Source organism: Drosophila serrata, unplaced genomic scaffold (genome assembly GCF_035046125.1).
Source record: "Drosophila serrata isolate PLE 108 unplaced genomic scaffold, ASM3504612v1 contig_34, whole genome shotgun sequence".
Lineage (NCBI taxonomy): Eukaryota > Metazoa > Arthropoda > Insecta > Diptera > Drosophilidae > Drosophila > Drosophila serrata.
This window is the reverse complement of record NW_028256932.1, coordinates 396,082-419,501: the sequence shown is the minus strand read 5'-3', so window position 1 is coordinate 419,501 and position 23,420 is coordinate 396,082. Positions and strand designations below refer to the sequence as shown.

The 23,420-nt window shown below is 40.4% G+C and overlaps 1 protein-coding gene across 6 annotated transcripts in view; it reads left to right on the top strand.

Moving 5' to 3' along the window:
* Nipped-A (Transcription-associated protein Nipped-A) overlaps positions 1-23,420 on the top strand; it is a 321,958-nt gene that overhangs the window by 164,429 nt on the left and 134,109 nt on the right. The gene's annotated exons all lie outside the window — the stretch shown is intronic.

Here is a 23,420-nt window from a genome sequence, read left to right as displayed (position 1 = left end):
AAAACCTACAGCAACTAGAAACTCGACCAATATTGAGACTCCTGTACCAGCGTCTAGCAAACCAAAGCCACCACCCATTATTAAAAGGAACATTCACGAAATTTGAAGTTTTAGGAATCAAAAAAGAACTTTTACACATCAACTATAAAGCAGCATGGGATTGCAAGTAATTAAGAAAAAAAATCGGACTTGGCGTCGCACAGTGTAAGATTTTTCCAACCTTAGGCGCCTTAGGTAGGTAGGTTAAAGTAGTGAGGCACAAAAATAGAGCCTCCAATTAGAGCTAAGCTGCTTTTTAGTTCCTACGCCACAGCTTATCTTGGAGCTTCGGTGTAGAGGGACTCCCCGTTCTCTACTGGCACTTTGTACCTGCTCCAGTCTTCCTTTGTTGGGTATGAGGTCGAGAAAGCGTTCCCGAAGTTCAACTCCTCGGTCATGCAGTCCGTTTTTTATACCCTTGCAGGGTATTATAATTTCAGTCAGAAAGTTTGCAACGCAGTGAAGGAGGCACCTCCGACTATATAAAGTATATATATTCTTGATCAGGATCAACAGCGAGTCGATCTAGCCATGTCCGTCTGTCCGTCTGTCCGTCTGTCCTCTGTCCTTCTGTCCGTCTGTCCGTTTCTACGCAAACTAGTCTCTCAGTTTTGAAGCTATCTGAATGAAACTTTGTAGTTAGCCTTCTATATACTCTCACTCGTATATATGTCGGAACGGGCCGGATCGGACCACTATATCATATAGCTGCCATAGGAATGATCGAAAAATTTTTACAAAAATATTTTTAACTTTTTCAGTTTTCAATAGAATTGGATCAAATTTAAGATATAGATATATATTTTACTATACTCTACAATTTTGCATAAAATTTTATGAAAATCGGACTACTATATCATATAGCTCCCATAGGAACGATCGAGAAATTAATAAAATTAAAAATTATAACTTTTTCGGTTTTCAACAGATTTTCATCAAATTTGAGGCATAGCCATTTTATATCAGTCTTAAATTTTGTGTCAAATTTCATGAAAATCGGACGACTATATCATATAGGTGCCATACAAACGATCGTTTGATGTAGAGGAAAAATGCAAATTTGTGAATGTAAAACTGCAAATATAATATGTATAGGCGAATGAAATTAATGCAAGTATTACTTCATTGTTTTTTAACACAAATATATATAATTTATATTGTATGGATTCCTATTCATAGAAGTTCTATCTGCAAGGGTATATAAACTTCGGCGTGCCGAAGTTAGCTTCCTTTCTTGTTTGGTTTGCCTTTATTCTGATGCTTTCAAGTATCTTGCCGTGCCCGTCGCCGTATTCCTTCTAGCAATTGCTTGCCTTCAGTGTCAATGCGCTCTGTGCTGCAATGTCCTTCACGAACCGTTCTATCGGCATTATGTTCAGGATAGCATTGAGGGCAGCCGCGGGGTATGAGCGCATTGTTCCCACGTCCGTGTCAGCTTCGTTTTGTTGGTGCTAGTTAGTTCGGCCTAGTTAGTACCCGCCACCATACTAGGGCCCCATGTTAGTATTGGCCGTACCACTTCTGTGTAGAGCCATATAATTATCTTTGGGTGTAGTCCCCATTTGTTTCCAAACATTTTCCTGCAGGAGTAGAAGGCCTTCTTCACTCTTTCAGCAATGTTTTCCTTCCATGAGAACTTTTCTCCAGTATCACTCCTAGATACTTAGCTTGCTCCGCGAGTTTTAACTCCATGCCATTTACACTAAGCATGTTGAAAGAGGGTATCTTTGTTCTTTTTGTGAAGAGCATCAGTTCTGTTTTAGTGGGATTGATACCTAGTCCGCAGGTTTTTAGCCATATGTTTAAATGACACAGCGCACCTGTCATTATTTCGCTGGTAACCTCAGGATAGGGACCTGATACTTGCAGTCCTACTGCTTTGACTCCACCCACATTGAGATCTACCAATATGGCGTTCATGTTTATAAGCCAGAGTAGGGGCGATAGAACCCCGCCCTGGGGTGTGCCTCTCTTTACAGTCCCCATGAGGTGAGTGCCACACAGTTCGGCTGTGATCGTCCAGCTCTTTAGCATGACCCCGATCCACTCTCTGATGCCTCTCTCAATACCTAACAAGTTGAGGGAGCCCAGGATAGAGTCGGGGTTCATGTTATTGAACGCGCCTTCGATGTCTAGGAAGGCGGCCGTAGTGTATTGCTTGTGTTTGTCTTCTACAACTTCGTGTAGTGTTGTTTCCATTGACTTGCCTTTACGGTACGCATGCTGCGCATCCGGGAAGTCTCTCCCGGATGTGAACATCCAGGAGTCTCTCTAGTGTCTTCAGGGCGAAGGAGGTGAGACTTATCGGTCTGTAATCCTCTGCTACGATGTTCCTCCTTCTGCCAGGTTTCTGTATGAAGATGACTCGTTTCCCTCCACAGGAGCGGGATGTGTGTCAGTCTTATACAAACTTCGTAAATGGCTTTTAGCCATCTACAGATGCTTTTCTTGGCTGGTTGTAGCATTGGCGGTATTATGCCGTCTGGGCCCAGGCTTTTGTACTTTTCAAGAGAATCTATTCGATGTCTTGTGTTGTCGTGTCTGTTTGAGTGTTCGTTTCCTTCTTGGGTTTCGAGTTGTCTCGTAGGTTCCCTGGTAAGAAAGTGTCAACTAGTAGCTCTAGTTCCACTATTGTCATTGTAGCAGTACCGTCTGCTCTGTTGATAGGGGTAGGGCTTGTGTGCTCTTTGGCGAGAATCTTGCTTAATCTCGCCGTGTCCGTTATGTCTTCCAGTGACTCGCATTAGTTTTGCAGGAGCCTTTCTTGGCCTTATGTATGGTGGAACTGCTTCTTTGAGAATGATATCTTACATGTCTCTTGGACGGCGTTGTTTACCTCTTGGTCGAGTGCCTTTAAGGAAAATTGTGTCTTAATCCTCCTGCCGTTTACTTTAGATTGAACAATTTCGCTGAATTTGTTCCAGTCTTTCTTTCAGGGTTTGCTTCTTTGTACTTGTTTACTTACTGGTGCCTTTAGGTTAAAGAAAATGTATCTATGGTTTAATAAGGAGTGTTGTGCCGATACCGTACAATTCTCAATTTTGTATGTACTGTCGACTTGCAAGGTGAGATCGCATCGCATTCGCATCGCACCCGAGCACCAGGGACGTCTTCATTTCTTCGTCCCTTTGCAGCAGCTTGACTACCGGTTCAGGCGGGGCCGGCTCGTCATGCGCCATGTACGCCCATGAGATCATCACTTCGCTCCCATCCGCTGCCACAAATCTGGCCACAGCTAGGTCAGGTGTGCTGAAATTGGTACAGAAAGAGGTATAAAAGTAGTTCTTAATTATTATGCATGCTCTCGACTTACCATTCGAGTTAGTGCACAGCAGTCTGTATCCTGGGATCCTAAGCGACTTGCTCTCTCCCTAAGAAGGATCGAGAGATTCGCTAAAGCGTGCGAGCTGCGCTTCAGGTTAATCTGCACGATTTTCCACATAGATGTTTGTTGGGGATTTGTCGTCGATGAACATCTCGTTCAAAAGCTTTTTAAATTAATCGACTTCCTCTAGTATCTCGTCCTTCTCGGCCTTCCTAATGCTATACCGAACCTAATGGTGGTTGGCTTCCAGCTGCGGCAGGTAGTTCAGGAGGAGGAAAGGTTTGCTCACCTTCATCTCCTGTTCCGCTCTTAGGATGGTCCTCTGTTTGGACGTCCGGGTTTTAGGCCTTTCGTTTTGCCCCTTCGGTAACCAGATGCGAGCTCTGGGTCTCTTTGGGATCTCCCTAGCGTGGACTAGCCTAATCGTAAGGCCAGCCCAATTGTCGCTAATCTTAGCCACACATTTCGCTATGAAATTCATAGATGATGACCCGGTGTCCCCTGACCACGTCTGAGGAGTCGAAGGAGACAGCAGGTGGCCGTCATCGTGGTTCTCATCCAATGCCAGACTGTCTCTGGCCACCTCGCTAAATTTCTTTGCCTTGCTGACAAAGTTGGTCGCTCTCGGCGTCTCCTGTGGGTTCTTCGCCCTCTTAGGTGCACTCTCAGTCACTTCCTTTGACCGATTGCGCTTTGCCTGTGAGGACTGGAACGCCATTGGGCTTGCCGTTTTATAGGCCTCATATTCCGCGATCTCCGCAAGGAATTTGGCTTTGTCCTCGGCACCCTAGGGTCGGTCATACCCTCAGCCTCATTCTTGGCTATCTTGCCGAGAACTTTGTTGACCGTCGCTCACCTTTGATGTTCTGTGGTGGTACCAGCAAGCGCATTGGGCTAGAGGAGTGCTAGGGATACCTGGCCCAGGGAGAGCTATGTACAGACACTGCTGAATTAGGCTCTTAGCTGCGAACCTGAAAGTCAGTAGGTACGGTTCGCGTCGCCTGACTTGAGGGTAGGTGATTTAAAGTCTTGTCCAGGTCCGCCTGTCTAGAAATTGTCAGCATTCCCGGTCGAAACTTAACCGAGGAACGATGGTGCACACCAAAGAACGGCTTCGGGTGAATGAAAAAATTCGTACGCGCTCAACAGCCGAATAATCCCACTGTTCGGATCAGCCTATCAAACTTGCATGCGCTCACATTTTCGTTGTAGATTTTAAATCCACTCGGGTGCGAGCGATTTTTTGTTTCACTCCAAATTGTTCGGCTCATTCGATTCAACAATCATTTTTTTTTAAAAAGAATAGCACTCAACTCACAAAAATCAACTCGTATGATTCTACTCATGAATGATGAAATGTGCGAAGAAGAAGGTAAAACACAATGAAAATGATATCACAACAAAGCTTTTATTTTCATGTTTTAATTTTATTTTACAACAAATAAGGAACATATTCATTGGTTCGTCGTATTTTGATTTTAAATTTATATTAAACCTAATTATGTTTTACATTTACATACTAAAGAAAATTAAGAAATTATATTAAAACATATTTATTGGTTCGTCGCATTTTGATCTCAAATTCGACTAAAAAGGAGGAAAACAAAAAAACAAGCAAAAACAAGCTTCAAGAAGCTCGCATAGAAATACTGTACATGCATTCGTAATCCTCACTTCGTGTCATCTTGTCGCTAATCGTTTACTCATCCACGATCAACTCGAATTGATCCGAATGATGCTTTCGTCAACACATGCTCATTTTTTTTATCGGAATGATGCGTACGGCAAAATTAGTTGATTTTTACTCATCACTGTGTTTTGTTCAGTGAGTTGAGTTGATTGAAAAAGTTCGCGTATGATTAAATCAAGAAAATAGTGATTTTTGCAGTTCTCTGGTGCACACCGTTACGGCAGATGACTTCGCCATCCGTTGATCAACCTGTAAAAATCATAAAATACAAAGCAAAGTACAATTCATTTTTTTTTAGTTTTCTCCCCTTTCAAAAGTTTGTGAGCGATTAAATAAATATAAAGTTATATTATAAAAAAAGTCATTATTACGAATCAAAATTAAATTATTCGTTTCCTAACATTTTAATTGGAAACCATCAAATCAATCACGTGTATAGTGCAAGCCAGCATGAAGTGTATTCACGGAACTTAAGCTAAGAAAGACAAAATATAATAAGAGCAAATGCCCTATTGAGACAAAGCGTGAGGACGCGAAGATCATTGTCATGATATAATCGCTTATCATTCCAATATGATCCCACTGCGAACTACAACAATGATGAAAATTTAGATATTGGACCTATGACGACTATCTGCCGATATTGCAAAGCGTAAAAGTTCAAAAGAGAAACGGCTGGAATGTGATGCGCAAGTGAAAAGGTCAAACTGGATCCATTACTTACCACCACAGGCAATGAAACCATTGTTTGATGGAAATGATTCCGATTCCAACCATTTTCTTCAACACATCCTTGAATACAATACCTGCTTTCGCATCACTTCCTTTGGAGCTAATATCATTCGAGGAGGCGGCATCGATTCCGATTTCAACAAATGATTGTATGCAAATACAGATACAAGGACAAATATATATTATTTGCATGGTTTAATGGTGGCAACACCAGATGAACCGCATCAATTTCTGCAAATATATTTCAGTTCGTCGATGGTGCATTAGCTGAATATGCGGTGCAATATAGAGGAAACACAACAGTTAAAGTGACGAAATTTTAAACAGTTGCAAGAATTTTTTCACGCTAATAATGCTGTGGTTATAATGTTCAAAACGGAATTGGAACGAATGAAATCGGATACGCACAAATTTGTCATAAGAGCGGATTGTACCCCAACAGGTGAACATGTGGGAAGATTCAATTCACCCACTTTCAATGATGTTGCAGCAATACCAACGCTGCTGAGAGCCGGCCAACCTGCTGCCCACTTAAAGCAATTTTTTTTTTGCGCCTCGGCGCCAAGAACATTTTCAGAGTTTTACGAAAACTCGATAAAATGCCCTTAAAACCGTTTTTGGTTTGCAGCATGAAAGACATCATCTCCCTTTCTACATCGCGACAGACCTCGCAGCAGTAATGCATGCCAATGATTTTTATACCCTTGCAGGGTATTATAATTTCAGTCAGAAGTTTGCAACGCAGTGAAGGAGACACCTCCGATTATATAAAGTATATATATTCTTGATCAGGATCAACAGCCGAGTCGATCTAGCCATGTCCGTCTGTCCGTCTGTCCGTCTGTCCGTTTCTACGCAAACTAGTCTCTCAGTTTTGAAGCTATCTGAATGAAACTTTGTAGTTAGCCTACTCGTATATATGTCGGAACGGGCCGGATCGGACGACTATATCATATAGCTGCCATAGGAATGATCGGAAAATTTTTACAAAAAAATGTTTAACTTTTTCAGTTTTCAATAGAATTGAATCAAATTTGAGATATAGCCATTTTACTATACTCTACAATTTTGCATAAAATTTTATGAAAATCGGACTACTATATCATATAGCTCCCATAGGAACGATCGAGAAATTAATACAATTAAATTTCTAACTTTTTCAGTTTTCAGCTGATTTTCATCATCAATTTGAGGTATAGCCATTTTATATAGGTATTGAATTTTGTGTAAAATTTCATGAAAATCGGACGACTATATCATATAGGTGCCATACAAACGATCGTTTGATGTAGAGGAAAAATGCAAATCAGTGAATGTAAAACTGCAAATATAACATGTATAGGTGAATGAAATGAAAGCAGGTATTACTTCATTGTTTTTTAACACAAATATATATAATTTATATGGTATGGATTCCTAGTCATAGAATTTCTATCTGCAAGGGTATATAAACTTCGGCGTGCCGAAGTTAGCTTCCTTTCTTGTTTGGTTTGCCTTTATTCTGATGCTTTCAAGTATCTTGCCGTGCCCGTCGCCGTATTCCTTCTAGCAATTGCTTGCCTTCAGTGTCACTGCGCTCTGTGCTGCAATGTCCTTCACGAACCGTTCTATCGGCATTATGTTCAGGATAGCATTGAGGGCAGCCGCGGGGTATGAGCGCATTGTTCCCACGTCCGTGTCAGCTTCGTTTTGTTGGTGCTAGTTAGTTCGGCCTAGTTAGTACCCGCCACCATACTAGGGCCCCATGTTAGTATTGGCCGTACCACTTCTGTGTAGAGCCATATAATTATCTTTGGGTGTAGTCCCCATTTGTTTCCAAACATTTTCCTGCAGGAGTAGAAGGCCTTCTTCACTCTTTCAGCAATGTTTTCCTTCCATGAGAACTTTTCTCCAGTATCACTCCTAGATACTTAGCTTGCTCCGCGAGTTTTAACTCCATGCCATTTACACTAAGCATGTTGAAAGAGGGTATCTTTGTTCTTTTTGTGAAGAGCATCAGTTCTGTTTTAGTGGGATTGATACCTAGTCCGCAGGTGTTCATTCGCTTGCTGGATGTCGCCTTAAATGTTCGATTAGTTATGAAATATCGATCGGGGAAAGGGTTACCTGACCGCTATGATTTATCCGATTTGTAACAGTTTTTCAGGACTGGAGTTCATGCCCTCAGCCGGCGTTTCCATATTGGCTTATTTAGGAATTGATCTTAGATGGACATGACTACAGTAATTCGGCTGTTGATACTAATTAAAAATATATATACCTTATGTGGTCAGAAATAATCATTCCCTGCGTTGCAAACTTCTGTGTTAAATTATAATACCCTGAAAGGTTATAAAAAACTCCAAATGTTATATGTGTAGATAAACCCGAATTTTAGTGATATGTATAAATTTTATATATAACTAGCTGTACCCTGCCACGTTTCTCTGTGGCATATTGTAGTTAAGAGGGCACTTCTGAATACATCAAGGTTCCTGCAAAATCATCTTCCTGGCATAAGGTGAAGAAGGCAGTCAGAGTTGTAGCTGGCGGATTCAGGATTCTTTCTTGCACATTTCTTTCTGTGAAATAGACACGTTGACCATTCTCCAAATGGACTGCCAAGTGAACTAATGCTGGATAGCGTTCATGAATGGGGAACGAAAAAATTCTCTATGCAGCCTCGTTGCTGCTTATGTATCTTCCAGCCTGGTATTGAGATATTTCATCGACAACTCGTACTGCATTGCTGTCACCATTTTCTGCCTGAACACCAAAATTTGCCATATCGCTGCCTTTATTCACGTACTTGCAGATATATTTAATCGATTTCACGGAATTGCAATATTCTACGTTGATGTGCGCTTTGTATGATTTTGACAATAGTGGTGAGTATGGAACCACCCAACGATTGTCTACCTCAATATCACCAATTCTCATGTTTAAATTTGCCGAAGTCCCTCCATCTTCAGTTGACCGTCTCCTATACAGAGGATATCCATCGTCCCCTGTTACGGTGTTGGCTGTAAATGCTCGAGGATATCGCTTGGAACACTTCCCGTCTACCATGCATGGTGAACATGGGTTGAGGGTACCACATGGGCCATGGATCATGTTCTTGATGACAACTTCATGCAAATCCGTATCAACCTCGGCCCGTGGAATCTCAGCGCATATAACATCGTCGATTTCGTCTGGAGTAATTTTATCATACAGCCAAATCAGAATGTGCGCATGCGGCAATCCTCTCTTCTGCCATTCTACTGAATACATCCAGCGCCGCACAGATCCAAAAACTCCATGTTTCACAATAAAATCCATCAGTGACTTGAGCTTTTGTCTGAAAACACGGGCTGTGATGTCATGCCTATCCCTATACGATTGTCCAGGAAATAACAGCTGTACTACATCGTCCCAAGCTGGATTGCATGTGAAGGTGATAAATAAATCTGGACGGTCGTAGCAACGAACATATGCCATGACATCTTGAGCATATTCCTGCATGTGGCGTGGACTACCTATGTATGAGGATGGCAAAATCGTGAGCTTTCCAACGTTGGTTGTATTACGGTCATTCATCACAGCATCCCGCAAATGGATATAATTAATCGAAGGAGCCTGACAGTATATGCAGACCTGATGCATCCGGCCAATAACGACATTGCGATTCGAGCTGTAATCAACAGTTGGATTATATCTGAATGCAAGACGATTGTATTGCAGGTTTTGATCTGCTGCAAGCTGTAAACGCGCTTCAGCTACCCTTGCCCTGTCGCGTTCATTATTTTGAGAGGGAATCAAATCGATTGCTGCAGAACGCGACTGCCTAACTCTCAAACGTTTTCTCTCAAGCCTATCTGCTCGTCTTTCTGCTGATTCCTCGTTGTGTATCTGCATTGCTCTCATCCGTTCAGTCTCTCGGAAAGAGGCCCGTTCTTCGTCAGTCATATTCGTAAACTTACGTCTTTTTGCTTCTGTATTGCGATTACGACTACCCAAACTCGACTTCTTGGGTGGCATGACTTCGTTTCTTACTGAACCTGAACAAAAAAATAAAATTTGTATCTCCAATTTCTTCTTTCAATATGTTTTGAATGTTTGACAGGAAATGCTTTGATTCAGCTGGCTGCCTGTAGAGGGCGCAGCAGTAGGGGCACGGGGAAACGCGAAAAAAGTGATATATTCGCAAATGCAGATAAGCTATCAACATCAAAAGTATACAATATCCGAGCTGGAACCTCAACGCATGTTGTGTAAAAATTTGGGCTTAAACGGTTCAGAACTTTTCATGAAGGATGTAGACACGAACAGAGCATTTATATATATATAGATTAGATATACCCATTTTATTTTAATCTACAATTTTGTGTTATATGAATCGGACTACTATATCATTCATCTTGTTTCCATTCAAGAAACGCACCTGGGCGACTCCGTGCGAGTCACGCAAGATGATCCGATCTTGGAGTGCGTCAGACTCTTCTTGCCCAGCTTTTTGATCGGGTCCTTAACATCATCGGAGTTCAGTTTCAGCCACGATGGGACGGTACGGCGGTAGGAGAGCGCGGCTTGGAAATACACTTGCCAGGAGCGTGCATACCATCTTTCTTGATAGTCTGGTTTTTAGCACCGAAAAGTTGTCGAGCGGTTGATTATGGATGTGGAGGCACCCTTTATTTCAGGTTCCACGGTTACAAGGAGGGGTCCACCAACAAGAAAATGGCCCGGTGTGAGTGCCAGCAGTTCTGTGGGGTCAGCAGACATCGGAGCGAATTCAAGCAGGCCTCGACCTTAGACAGGAGTGTCGAAAGCTCTTCGAAGGTATATTTCCGAGTGGCTGTGGACTTATAAAAAAATGTTTTAAAGTTTTTGACTCCAGCTTCCCACAACCCTCCCATGTGAGGCGCTCCCGGAAGAATAAACCACAGAAGCTGCTGGTGACTGAGCACTCGCCACTGACTCCTTCAGTGCTAGAAGAAAATCACGGGACAGCACAAAGGCCGCTCCAACAAAGGTTTTTACATTGTCCGACTGAATTTGTCGAGGGCACCCTCTTCGGGACACAAAAAGAGAAAACGGCTGCTAGAAATTTCTTTTTCGTAAGGTTAGATGTGGGTTCTAATCGCCTTTGTAGAGAAACATACAAGCACCAGCACATACCCTTTAGTAATAAGGCAGGCTCGTCCGGTGTAGTTCTTAATGTCGAAAGGTCCATGCCCGTATAAGTAAATGGACGCGAAAAAGACATTCACTCTTTAGGTAATTCACCCATGAGCTGGGTTTGTAGCCTCTTTTTGTGGATCATTCATACCTTGCCTGAGAAAAATAAGGATTTAAGTAGTTTCTTGACTCTTGGTATCCAAACATTCGAGTGTATAAGCCTTACCATCAGCTGGTTACCGCCGTGCAGTGTTACACGTTGCGTAAAATAAACGAGGAGACGAGCAAAATGACAATTTTACAGGAATGACCTCATGTCCGCACGCTCTTATGAGGCCGTGATAGTCAAGAAAGGGTTTCATATTTTTAATGGAACTGGATGCTGGCACTGAACGCTTTTGGCTCAGACAAAAATACTCGAGCGCGAAATATCTGCGTTGAGTCGTAGAAATTAGGAGCCTCTTAGCTGCGGGGATCTCAGCATTGGATATCTGCTGCTCACGTGGAACAGTTATTTGTTGCGAACGCTGAATGAAGCGAGAAACATACGCGAAAACGTAATGCCTGGTCGAGCTTAGAGAATCGCTCAGGAATATCCTCTGGGGTACCTTCGCGACATTGACCTTGAACGCTCATCTCTCAAATTCCGTCACGGGCGACTCGCCGCCTTGAGCGATACCCCTCTGCTTGATCGGCAGGGTTATGTTCGAAACGGACAGCTTCAGCTTCAGAAGACTGCATGAACTTGGTCACCCTGTTGTTCACGAACGTTGTTCGTTGACACGATGGCGCTCTCCCTGCTCTCACAAAGTTGAGAGCGTAAAGATCTAAAAATAGAATGGGTTTGCATGTATGAGTAAACACAGATAAAACAAGTGCGTATGTGTGCGTGAATATGTGTGTGCTTCTGTTCTCATGCGCAACGACGAAAAATTTAAATTTTATATTATGGGCTGCTGACCGCTTGTTAGGTACAGAGGAAGACGAGAACGGCAGCGAAAACAGCTGATGTATACATGTGCATATCGATGTGTTTGTTTGTTTTGATTTTAGTTTGTTTACATTTTTTAGTGCTTGAGTCCCTTTATATTGTTCCTTTTTATACCCTTGCAGGGTATTATAATTTCAGTCAGAAGTTTGCAACGCAGTGAAGGAGGCACCTCCGACTATATAAAGTATATATATTCTTGATCAGGATCAACAGCCGAGTCGATCTAGCCATGTCCGTCTGTCCGTCTGTCCGTCTGTCCGTTTCTACGAAAACTAGTCTCTCAGTTTTAAAGCTATCTGAATGTTAGTTAGCCTTGTATATACTCTCACTCGTATATATGCCGGAACGGGCCGGATCGGACGACTATATCCTATGGCTGCCATAGGAATGATCGGAAAATTTTTACAAAAATATTTTTAACTTTTTCAGTTTTCAATAGAATTGAATCAAATTTGACATATAGCCATTTAACTATACTCTACAATTTTGCAAAAAAAAATTTATGAAAATCGGACTACTATATCATATAGCTCCCATAGGAACGAACGAGAAATTAATATAATTAAAAATTATAACTTTTTCGGTTTTCAACAGATTTTTATCAAATTTAAGGTATAGCCATTTTATATTAGTCTTAAATTTTGTGTCAAATTTCATGAAAATCGGACGCCTATATCATATAGGCGCCATACAAACGATCGTTTGATGTAGAGGAAAACTGCAAATCTGTGAATGTAAAACTGCAAATATAATATGTATAGGTGAATGAAATGAAAGCAGGTATTACTTCATTGTTTTTTAACACAAATATATATAATTTATATTGTATGGATTCCTATTCATAGAAGTTCTATCTGCAAGGGTATATAAACTTCGGCGTGCCGAAGTTAGCTTCCTTTCTTGTTTTATTTATTTTTATAAGTAATGCAAAAAATATAAATACTTAGTTTAATACCAATATTTAATTTAAAGGCTAAACGTTTTTATGTGACAATAATAATATTAAAAATACCCTGCAGTACCAGTCATCAGAAATTCATCTACGTTTCATCAATAGTCAAGGGGGTGTTGTTGATGATTCATCGATGACAGGTCATAAAAACTGTTGATGAATTTAAAATGGTATTGTCCTAGGCTGTCATCAATAAAAATTCATCAACAATTCATCGATGTTTCATCAACAATTCATTTTCGTATCAAATACTTAAAATGGGTTGTTTACATAATATGTACATGCAGAATATATAATTATGTATGTATATTATATATTTGAATTATTAAATTTACATACATATGAACATACACTGCGTTTCACTTGAATAGCACACTTTACATAGGGAATTTCAAATCTCGAAATCTTTTAAACAAAAAGAAAACTCGTTGATGTTTTTATTTCTATTTATAGAGTAATCAATTTTAATTATAAGAAAAGTAACAAAACTTAAATTAAATTAACAATTAATAAAGGTTAACAAAAAAACTTAAAAACTTCAAAAATTCCACAACAATTTTGTTTCACATGAATAGCACATTGTTTTTTTTTAAAGTATTTTTAATGAACTTAAGTATTAGGAAATGTGTTTTTATTCAATAGTAAGTATTAATATAAATATATATGTTAATTTAATAATGGGTCGAGCCCCCCTTATTCAAAATAACCTCGTAGATCCTGTTGGGCAGCGAATCATATAGACTTTTAATGTAGTCTAGGGATATTGTAGCCCAGGCCCTCTGAATGGCGTCAATTAGTTCGTCTTTTGTTGAAAATTGTTTGCCATACTCATAAACCTTTCTGAACAGCCATCCCCAAACATTTTCAATTATATTCAGATCCGGCGAGTATGGTGGCCAGTACAGAGTTTCAACATTTTTATCTTTTAAAAAAGATTTTACAACACGTGCAGTATGTATTGGGGCATTGTCGTGCTGGAATGTCCAAGGCAAATGATTGAAAAAAGTTTCCAATGGTGAAAAAGCTTTTTCGAGGACGTTTAGATACGCTTTTGCGTTCATGTTTGAGGATAAGAATTGGAGTTCACAAGTCCCATAGTAAGATATGGCTCCCCAAGCCATAACTCTGCCTACTCGACTGTGTAAACGCTCCAATTGATGCGTTTCTTTCCTCAGATCATGAAAATAATAGTTATAGCCATCTGGCCCCTCCAAATTGAACTTTTTTTCATCAGAAAAAACTACGCGCCTCCACTCGTTACACCATGACATATTGACGCGGCAAAAGGTCAACCGTGCTTCCTTTCGTTTGGGGTTAAGCGGTGGTTTTTTTTTAAGTTTCAAGCGGTTAAGATGTTTAGCTTTGGAAATAACTCGCCAAACAGTAGTTTTGCTCGCGTCAACACCTGCTTTTGCCCTTATCTTGCTCACAGAGTCATGAGAATATGAGGCTTCCCGCAGAATTGCACGCTTATCTGTGTCGCTAAGGAGACTACTTTGGCTACCTTTCATATTTTTTCCATAGTTTTGCTTGTTCTTTATAAAATTGTGTACGACTTTTCTGCTTCTTCCAATTTTTTTTGCTATATTATCCACAGAAAGGTCACAATCAATATAGCTTCGTATTTGGATCTGTTCCTTGTGACTTAGTGACGTTCCACGACCCATAATTGCACAAAATGATTAAACTATGTTTGAAATTCACAAATTAATCAAAAAACTTTCATGAATCAATCTTCTTGGCTGCTGAAATGACACTAAATCTAAAATGTGCTATTCATGTGAAACAAAATGGTTGTGAAATTTTTGAAGTTTTGAAGTTTTTTTGCTAACCTTTATTAATTGTTAATTTAATTTAAGTTTTGTTACTTTTCTTATAATTAAAATTGATTACTCTATAAATAGAAATAAAAACATCAACGAGTTTTCTTTTTGTTTAAAAGATTTCGAGATTTGAAATTCAGTATGTAAAGTGTGCTATTCAAGTGAAACGCAGTGTATATATTAAATACTAGCTGTACCCTGCCACGTACCATGTAGAACTACTAGATCATATATCCCATTAGTGTTGCGCCACTGTAGAACCTCCTTTGAAGTGCATAAACCTTTTAGAGTGTTATGTGTAAATTATAATGATTTGTACACACTAATCTCTAACGTAGATACCCTTCCCAAATTAAAATCTTTATTACTAACACTCTTAGTAAAAATGCGAGCTAACAACCTGGCAGCACGCCGGTAATGAATTTCCTCGTTTTCTGTCCTATATTTTCCATCGCGCCTACTTATACCTAACCCAAACAGGCATGTGCCTGGTGTTATACGGGCCACTTGAATGTAATGACCGTAGTGCATCAACGTCCAATTAATAAGCTAATTAAAACAAGACAGGAAAGCTTATATTAATATTTTATATAATACAACTAGCTGTACCCTGCCACGTTTCTCTGTGGCATATTGTGGTTGCACGCATAAGAAATAAATCAAACAAAAAAGAATAATTTTCAAATTTATTTAATTCTTTAATACTTGTGGGTATGCAACATTCTTCGTTTCTCCATTCTCCTCGTAAATATAAAGACTATCTGGTTTTCCGACACGGGAACACGCAACATATAATTGTCCGTGTGAAAAACAATCTGCATCCAAATCTAGAGCACACAACTCCTGAGATTGACCTTGAGCTTTATTAATGCTCATTGCGAACGCGAAACGAATGGGGAACTGCAATCTCTTGAACTGGAACGGTGTATCAGTCAGGATCAGAGTAATTCTAGGAATGAGGACATATTCACCTTTGAAAGGACCTGTTGTGATCGTTGCTTCTACTACGCTATTCATCAATTTCTTGACTGCGAGTCGCGTACCGTTGCAGAGTTTCGACTGATTTATATTTCGGAGCATGATAATCGGCACACCTATTTTTAATTTTAATATGTGTGGTGGCATTCCAGGCAGATCAAGTGAGTTTAGAAATTCCGTGGGGTAATTAAATGCTTCCTCTGCCTTCACAACGGGGTCTATCGACTTATATGTAATTTCGTCAGTTTCTATGCTGGACTGGATTACATGATTGAGCTGGTAGTCATCTTTGTTCTTGGCAGCGAGAATCGCTCGTCCACTGAGCCCATCGTGATTCCTACAATTTATTCGGATATCGGGGAACACTTTTCGGATAAGTCCTTCCTTCGATGTAACTAAATTACAGAAATTCTCGGGCAATACTATTTTTCTCGACGTCTCATTGACTGGCAGCTTTCGGTTCCCCGTGTCCAGTAGCTGTCGTGAGAATACGTCGGCTGAGTCATCGTTCTGTAACTGGACACGCATATTCGTCTTCAACTATAATGTACGTACATGTTGCCACAATATAGAATATTTTAGGCAAGCATTTATCTCGTCAGCTGGTGTCGATCGGGAAATCACAGGGAACGTTTGCCTGAAATCCCCTGCGAGCAATATTAAGGGGGTAGACCACCCTGAACGCATGAAAATTAGATTGTTTTTCAAAAATTCATTTTGACTAAGTTATTGGGAATACAACTTTTTACTTATTAGTACATCAAAGTACATATGTTAAAGTAAAAAATACTTATTGAAAGAAAAAAAAATATTTACGAACCTCGGAGATATAGCCAGTCAAAAAACGATTTTTTTTTAGGGAATGGTCGGATGGTGTACATGCTGCACACCACATTTGTTATCCGAAATTCAAAAACAAAAATTTTTTATAAGCTATATAAGTATGGCTATAGCATGACGTAGCCGTTTTTTGAAATAATTTTTTTTGAGCAAATGGGAGCACTTTGAAAAAAAAATTTTTTTTTTTAACAAAATTTTTGATTTAAAAATTTATAACTTTAAAACAAAAAAACATATCGAAAAAATCCTACGTCATGCCATAGAGGGCATTATAGAGAAGCTGTGTAAAAAATTTGAAGAGAATCGGTCTGGCGGTTTTTGAGAAATCATGTACACCGTTTTAAAAAACGTTGTTTTGAGAAAAACGCAAAAGAAGATAAAGAAAGTACTCTACGGTATACCGGCAGCGCTCACTTCGAATGGCTGTAGAATCCACAAGTAACGAGATATTTTTAAGCCCGATGTCTTAAAATGACCGTAAGAATATCGGCATCAAGATTGATTAAAAAAAAAAAATTAGATTTTTAAAAAATGTCAGGGTGGTCTACCCCCTTAACGCATTCCCAAATGGTTGGACAGCTCCATGCAAATCCCGCAATGATCGATCGAGAGCCTCCAGCGATTTTTTGTGTGCCATTGTGCATTCAACCCAAGCAATGAGTTTACATCTTTGCAATACTTTTCCCTTGCCAGATGCTCTGGAAATGTTGCACGTAGGAGTCTCGATGATTTGCATGTTCAACGGCAACTTCAGCGTTGAATGAGCAGTCCTCCCACCAGGTAACAATGTCGCAGCGATTCTAGATGAAGCAAGAGCTAAAGCTATGTCCTTTTTAGGTCGAACCGTAGCCAGAATCAATGTAATGAGGAATGTTTTCCCCGTTCCTCCTGGAGCATCCATATACATAAATTATAAAAAAAAAAAAATATATATGTAAAAATATCTTATAAATTCAGTCGCGAAATCGGTATTTTGAGGAACGCGTTGTTGCTGTATGCGTATGAGAGAGCTGCTGGCTCTAGAGCCAGCACGAAAACACCGCTGTATGCGTGAGAGTGCTCTAGACTCTAGAGAGCCAGCACGAGAGAGCGGCTGGCTCTAGAGCGCTCTCTCGCTGGCTTTTGAATGAAAAATGTGAGAGAGCCTGGAGCCAGTTCAAAAGCCAGCACGAAAAAATCGTGTGCAAATAAATCGTATGGCGTTACAAATCTTCCACTCTATACACCCTTTGGTCCAACAGTGCAATCCTGAGAGGGACACTGGCATTTTTGGAAGAATATTAGCGGCCGTCTTGGATAAGCGCAAGGCTCCGCACAATTCTATCCTCGGAAGCGACACTGTTTTTACTAGTGCCAGTCTCGTATTTGCTATGAGCAGATTCACCATAATCGTGTTTCCAACTTCTATTCGAACGTAGATGGCAGCGTCATACGCTATCTGCGAATCGTCACAGAACCCATGATGTGCTACCTTCAGTCCCGGCCGGAACGCGACCCAACGGGGAATGCGAATCTGATCGAGCGAGGAATAACTCTCTAGAAAATCGGTCAATTTTTGAGAAGATTCCTCAGATGTTCGCTCGGGATATTTGTCCAAATTGACTTGCTGTTGGTCGTCCATTTCTATTGAGGAGATCCTGCCGAACTCAGGGCAGGCTGTCTGATTGAGGCCCGAGACTTGGGCGTCGATTGTTCTGTATGGATGCTAAAGAGAATTTTTAACTGGCTCTTAACTAGCAACCTCGTATTCTCGAAACACTCCGTAAGATTTCGTCACGCTGAGATGAAGCCTTCGTTGGTCAGTGGTGCCTTGGCTACAATGGCGTGCGCATCCCCACTCGTCTTGGAGAGAACTCTTTTTCGAAAATCCTCTTCACAGGCGTGAGGCACGAATTGACACAAAATGCCGTAACAAGATCCCTAAAGGTGGGCTTCCGAAGATAATCGTCTGTGAAAAATTCGGTGTCCACGGGCAGCAGACGACAGACGGTAGAATTTGGGACATGAAACCTGAGCGGGCTGAGAAGCGCCTTTTTCTTTCAACTCTTGTAGATTGGCAACACGTCTTTCATAGACCGAGAAAAAGTACTCATTTTTGGATTGAAGCGTTAGCCCGATGGTCGTACTCTCAACGGATGCAGAAATATGTTCATAACAATTGTCGTAATCTCCTCCGACTTTAACAAGTAGTTCTCGGATCTGGTAGCGACGCATTCGACACGTGTAGGAAGAGAGCTTAGTGATTTATGCGGTGTCCGGAGTGTGAATATTTAAATCAAGTCCAAAACTAACCTAATTTTTAGTCATAGTTAACATGAAAGCTCTCTTATTTTAGATTTACATCTAGTTAATCCAGTTTATTCGCCAGGTGAGCTGAGTGCTCAGGTATTGTGCCGACGCCCTGTGCAATCCCCTTCTAAAATTGTTTGGCTTTTATTGTAAAGGGTGTCTATTCTAACATTTAGGCAGATTTAATCCATACTGATTTTAGTAAGGCATTTAACTATTCCCTTCTTGTTAAGAAACTAAATTCAATAGCATTTATAGTTAATCGTCTTAATTGGATCCCAAGTTATCTGAATGACAGGACGCAACAGAGCCTCTTTAAAAATACTTTATCTAATGTTCTCAGGGTTACTTCTGACGTACATTATTTATAGACGAAGTGCCCAAAGTTCGGACTAACTCTTTCAAATAATATCTTTTTTTATTCATATGAAGATATGTTGGATGGGCTTGTTTTAAAGGCCCCGAGAGCTGCTTTTATTTAAAAGTTTTGGAAGGCCTTAAGTCGGTTTAAGATGTTGGTTGCTTTTGCGTAGATGGGTAGCCAGTAGTTTACTTTGGAGGTAAGGATGGACTTAGCAATTTCTATGAGAAAAGTTTAATTTCAGTCTATTTTTTAGAGGAGAGGCGTTTTATAATATTGAGAGCTCTGGAGTTCTTGTATTTTTGGTTTATTATTTTGTAGTAGTTGGGATATTGGTGGAGCCTGTGGTGATTTTTGCTCTACAACTTCTTTTCCACCATAAATGCAGTAAATGACATTTCTTCTGCTCTCCTACTCCTAACCATTCTTCGATTTGTTGGAAAAGAGTTAGAAATTTGACTTGGAGGTTGTTCCTTCGGTTATGTTGTATTATCAGATGATAGTCGGCTGCGTAGGCTGTAACTTTAACTTATTTTTGAAGGAAGATAATTATAGGCGATTAGGAAGAAGATTACTGATATAAGGGAATTTTCCTGGAAGGAAGATAATTGTAGGCGATTAGAAAGCGGATTACTGGTATAAGGGAATTCTCCTGGAAGGACGATAATTATAGGCGATTAGGAAGACGATGAGGGAGTTTTCCTGGAGAAGGTCTTCATAAAGTAGACTATGTTGAACAGACTTGCCCTTTGTGAAGCCGAATTGATTGCTATGGATAAGTTTGTTTGTTAAACAAGCTTTTATTACCTTTTAGATACGGCTTTAGCGAGGACTTTTGCGAAACACATTTGAACAGCGACAAAAGTTGAGTTTTGTTTGGGGATTAGTGGGTTTTAGAATTGATAGTACCAGGCTTAGTTTATAAGGATTGTGCCGAAAAGAGACAACACACCCCTCTTTTTAATTCTTCCGGTTGCACTCATCCAGTTCATTTTGTATCTTCATTGTTTTTGACAGATTCCCATCCGTTATTAAATTGTTAACTGTTGCACTATTATGTTTTGTGTAAAATTGAGGTCCGAGAAAAGTTTTCGAGTTAAAATTTCATCGTCCATAACAATGAATTGAACTCCATTTAGCAAACTGTTGTTGAGCTTCCCCTTTGTCGTTTTACCCACTTCTACTTGTCGCAAGCTTTTGGAACTTTTTCCTTTCTTGCATAATATATAAATTAGGGCGTTTCTGTATTCAACCGACGTTTGAGCTGACATCTTATCCCCGTTTGCTTTTGCTTGTTTATTTTAGAACCACCCACTTGCGTTTTATGCCTGCCGCCAGGCACCTCCAACCATTGCTAGTGATTTATTTCCTCCGGCGTTTAAGCGGGAGGAATTTTTGCCAGCCCTAATTTTATGAAAATCGGATGAATATATCATATACATAGTAGTAGTGCCATACAAAAACTGTTCATATAATATATATAAGTTAACAACCTAGTTTCCACAATCGTTGACAAAGAAAATGCAAGCTCTGTACATATGACGCAAGCGGGTGTAGAAACCAGACATTCAATTTACTACCAACTCAGAAACCTTCCGTATAAGTGTTCCCACAATCGCTACCCAAAAAAAGATGCAAGCTCAGCGTACGTGTCCTTAGAAACCTCCCACTTTCCCCTTTATTTGGAAGGAATCGTTTATTATTCCTCTCCACAAAAAAGGGAGCAAATTGGATGCCAGAAATTATATAGGAATCTCTAAGTTGTTGGCCATCCCTAAATTATTTGAAAACATTATCATCCCTCACTTACAGCACCTTTGTAGATCAGTTATTTCTCCATGTCAACATGGTTTTTTTAAGCGAAGATTAACAACAACAAATCTTTTGGAGCTCTCTTCCTATATTATAAAGGGCTTCCATAATAATTGTCAGACAGATGTAATCTATACTGATTTCAGTAAAGCATTTGACTCTGTTAACCATTCTCTCCTCGTTAGAAAACTCGATTCAATGGGTTTTCCAAGTGATCTTCTTAATTGGATCTCTAGTTATTTGAATGGCAGGACGCAAAAGGTCCTCTTTAAGAATAATTTATCCAATATTCTAAGGGTTACATCTGGTGTCCCGCAAGGAAGCCATTTGGGACCCTTATTGTTTTCATTATTTATAAATGACCTGCCCAAAGTCTTGACTAACTCCAGAGTCCTTATGTACGCGGATGACGTCAAGCTTTGCGTGCAAGACAATGACGTTGCCTGCCAGTCGGATTTACAAACAGATCTTAATAATTTTCAAACTTGGTGCCGTGTAAACTTATTAAACTTAAATGGCTCGAAATGCAAGCTGTTTGTAGGGGGGCGATCCTGCCGCTGAAGATCCTGTCTTGCCAAATGTAGCCCAATGGAAATTCCCACGTCGCAAGCGAAGGTGAAAAGTAAAAGACGGGGGCGTCGTGGGCAAATCAAATGGTCAGCTTTATTGCGCTGCATACATAAGACTAAATAGCTTAAATGTAAGGGCTGCGCTCCCAACCGATAAGCTACGCTTAACAGTGCGAGAGCGGGCCCGAGAAGTGGAGCGCGAACAAGCCGTCCCTCAGCTCGCTTAGCAGCGAGCGAAGCTCGGGAATTCGGGAGCGGGCGTTCGCGAACATCGAAGAGTGGGCGCGGGAGCGCTTAGACTAGCCCGATGAGCAGTGCTCGAAGAGCCGACTTGCGGGAGTGCAAGAGCGGCCAAGGCTTTGGAGGTTCGGTGGACAGAGGCGGCGCCGCGGCCGCCGCGAAGGGCCTTCTGACGTGAACACAAGCTAATGACATTCTTTCGTGTCGTTCCTAAGCTTGCTACTTAAACGCTGAACTGCTGCTCTTTGGAAACAATTAATTCTGTTGACGATTTGGGCGTCCGCTTGGGCCAAAAACTTGACTTTATTGATAATATTTCGTCTATGGTGAATAGAACCAGGGGTGTTCTTGAATATAATAAACGGTGGTCGAAGTAATTTAATGACCCCTATGTAACTAAATCCTTATATATTTTACTTTTCGCTCTGCGCGGTTTAAATTGGGATGCAAACCAAAGTTTACCGTCATACACTAATAGACTTCTCCTAATTAACTTACCATCCTTTGCCAACCGTAGAACTATGCTTGGCATTACCTTTATCTATAACCTCATTCATGATGGAAAGTGCTGACTTGTTGAGTCAGCTCAATTTCCATGTACCAAGTAGAAATACTAGATCCTATATTTCTTTAGTGTTGCATCACTGTAAAACCTCTTTTGAATTGCATGAAGCTTTGAGTATTGTGTACACATTAATCTCTAACGTAGATATCCTTCCAAAACTAAAAACTTCAATGAATTGAATATTGACACTTTTTCTCCCCTGAATCAGAAGGGAATTTCGGAAGGGATTCTGAACAGAATTTACCAGGAATTTGAGATGGAATCAGGCAGTAATCGTAGGGGAGCTCAGAGTAGAATCAGATAGGACTAAAAAAGATAGGTTAAAAAAGAGTCCAGGTTCAAAAGTAATTCTGGAAATGAATTTAGTAACTGAATACATATAAGTTACTTATGGGGCCCATCCACAGTAGAACATGTTGGCCGAGCCGCTCGTCGAGCAAAAATTTCATTTGCCACCAACTAGTGGCAACATGCAAACTGGCAACGGACATCGACAGCGCCACTTTTTTTGCACTTTTGGCAATTAATGTTTGCGCCTTTGGCTGGAATATAAAGTTTTCAACTAAAATAAATAAATTGTTTTGACATCTCTATTAGGTGTTGTCGCTTCAAACGTTTGCTTCAAATGATGTTCGTGCCAACGTTGCCATCCATTGTCGAGCATGTTGTTGCGAACACAAGCAAGATAGAATGATTTCTATTTTGTTCGAGCAGCTCGACGAACACGAAATTTGTTCGCGAGCACTAGCACTAACGATGAAAATTTCGTCGAGCTCAACATGCTCGGCCAACATGTTCTACTGTGGATGGGCCCCATTACCCTTTAACAATATTTGATAAATTACAATGCAAAACAGTTGCGAATACTTCAGCTGTCATTAGAGCTGCGAAAAAATCGATTTCAACAACGAGACTATCGATTCTTTTTTTTCGTTAAATAATATTTTTCTTCATCTCAATCTAATTGCGGAACCGCTGCTCCGAAACCCTTCGAAAGCAACAATTAATTGTTTGGCAGTATCCGAACACAGGCAGAATTTTCATTGCCTACTTTGTTTCGGAGTTCTCTTACCGA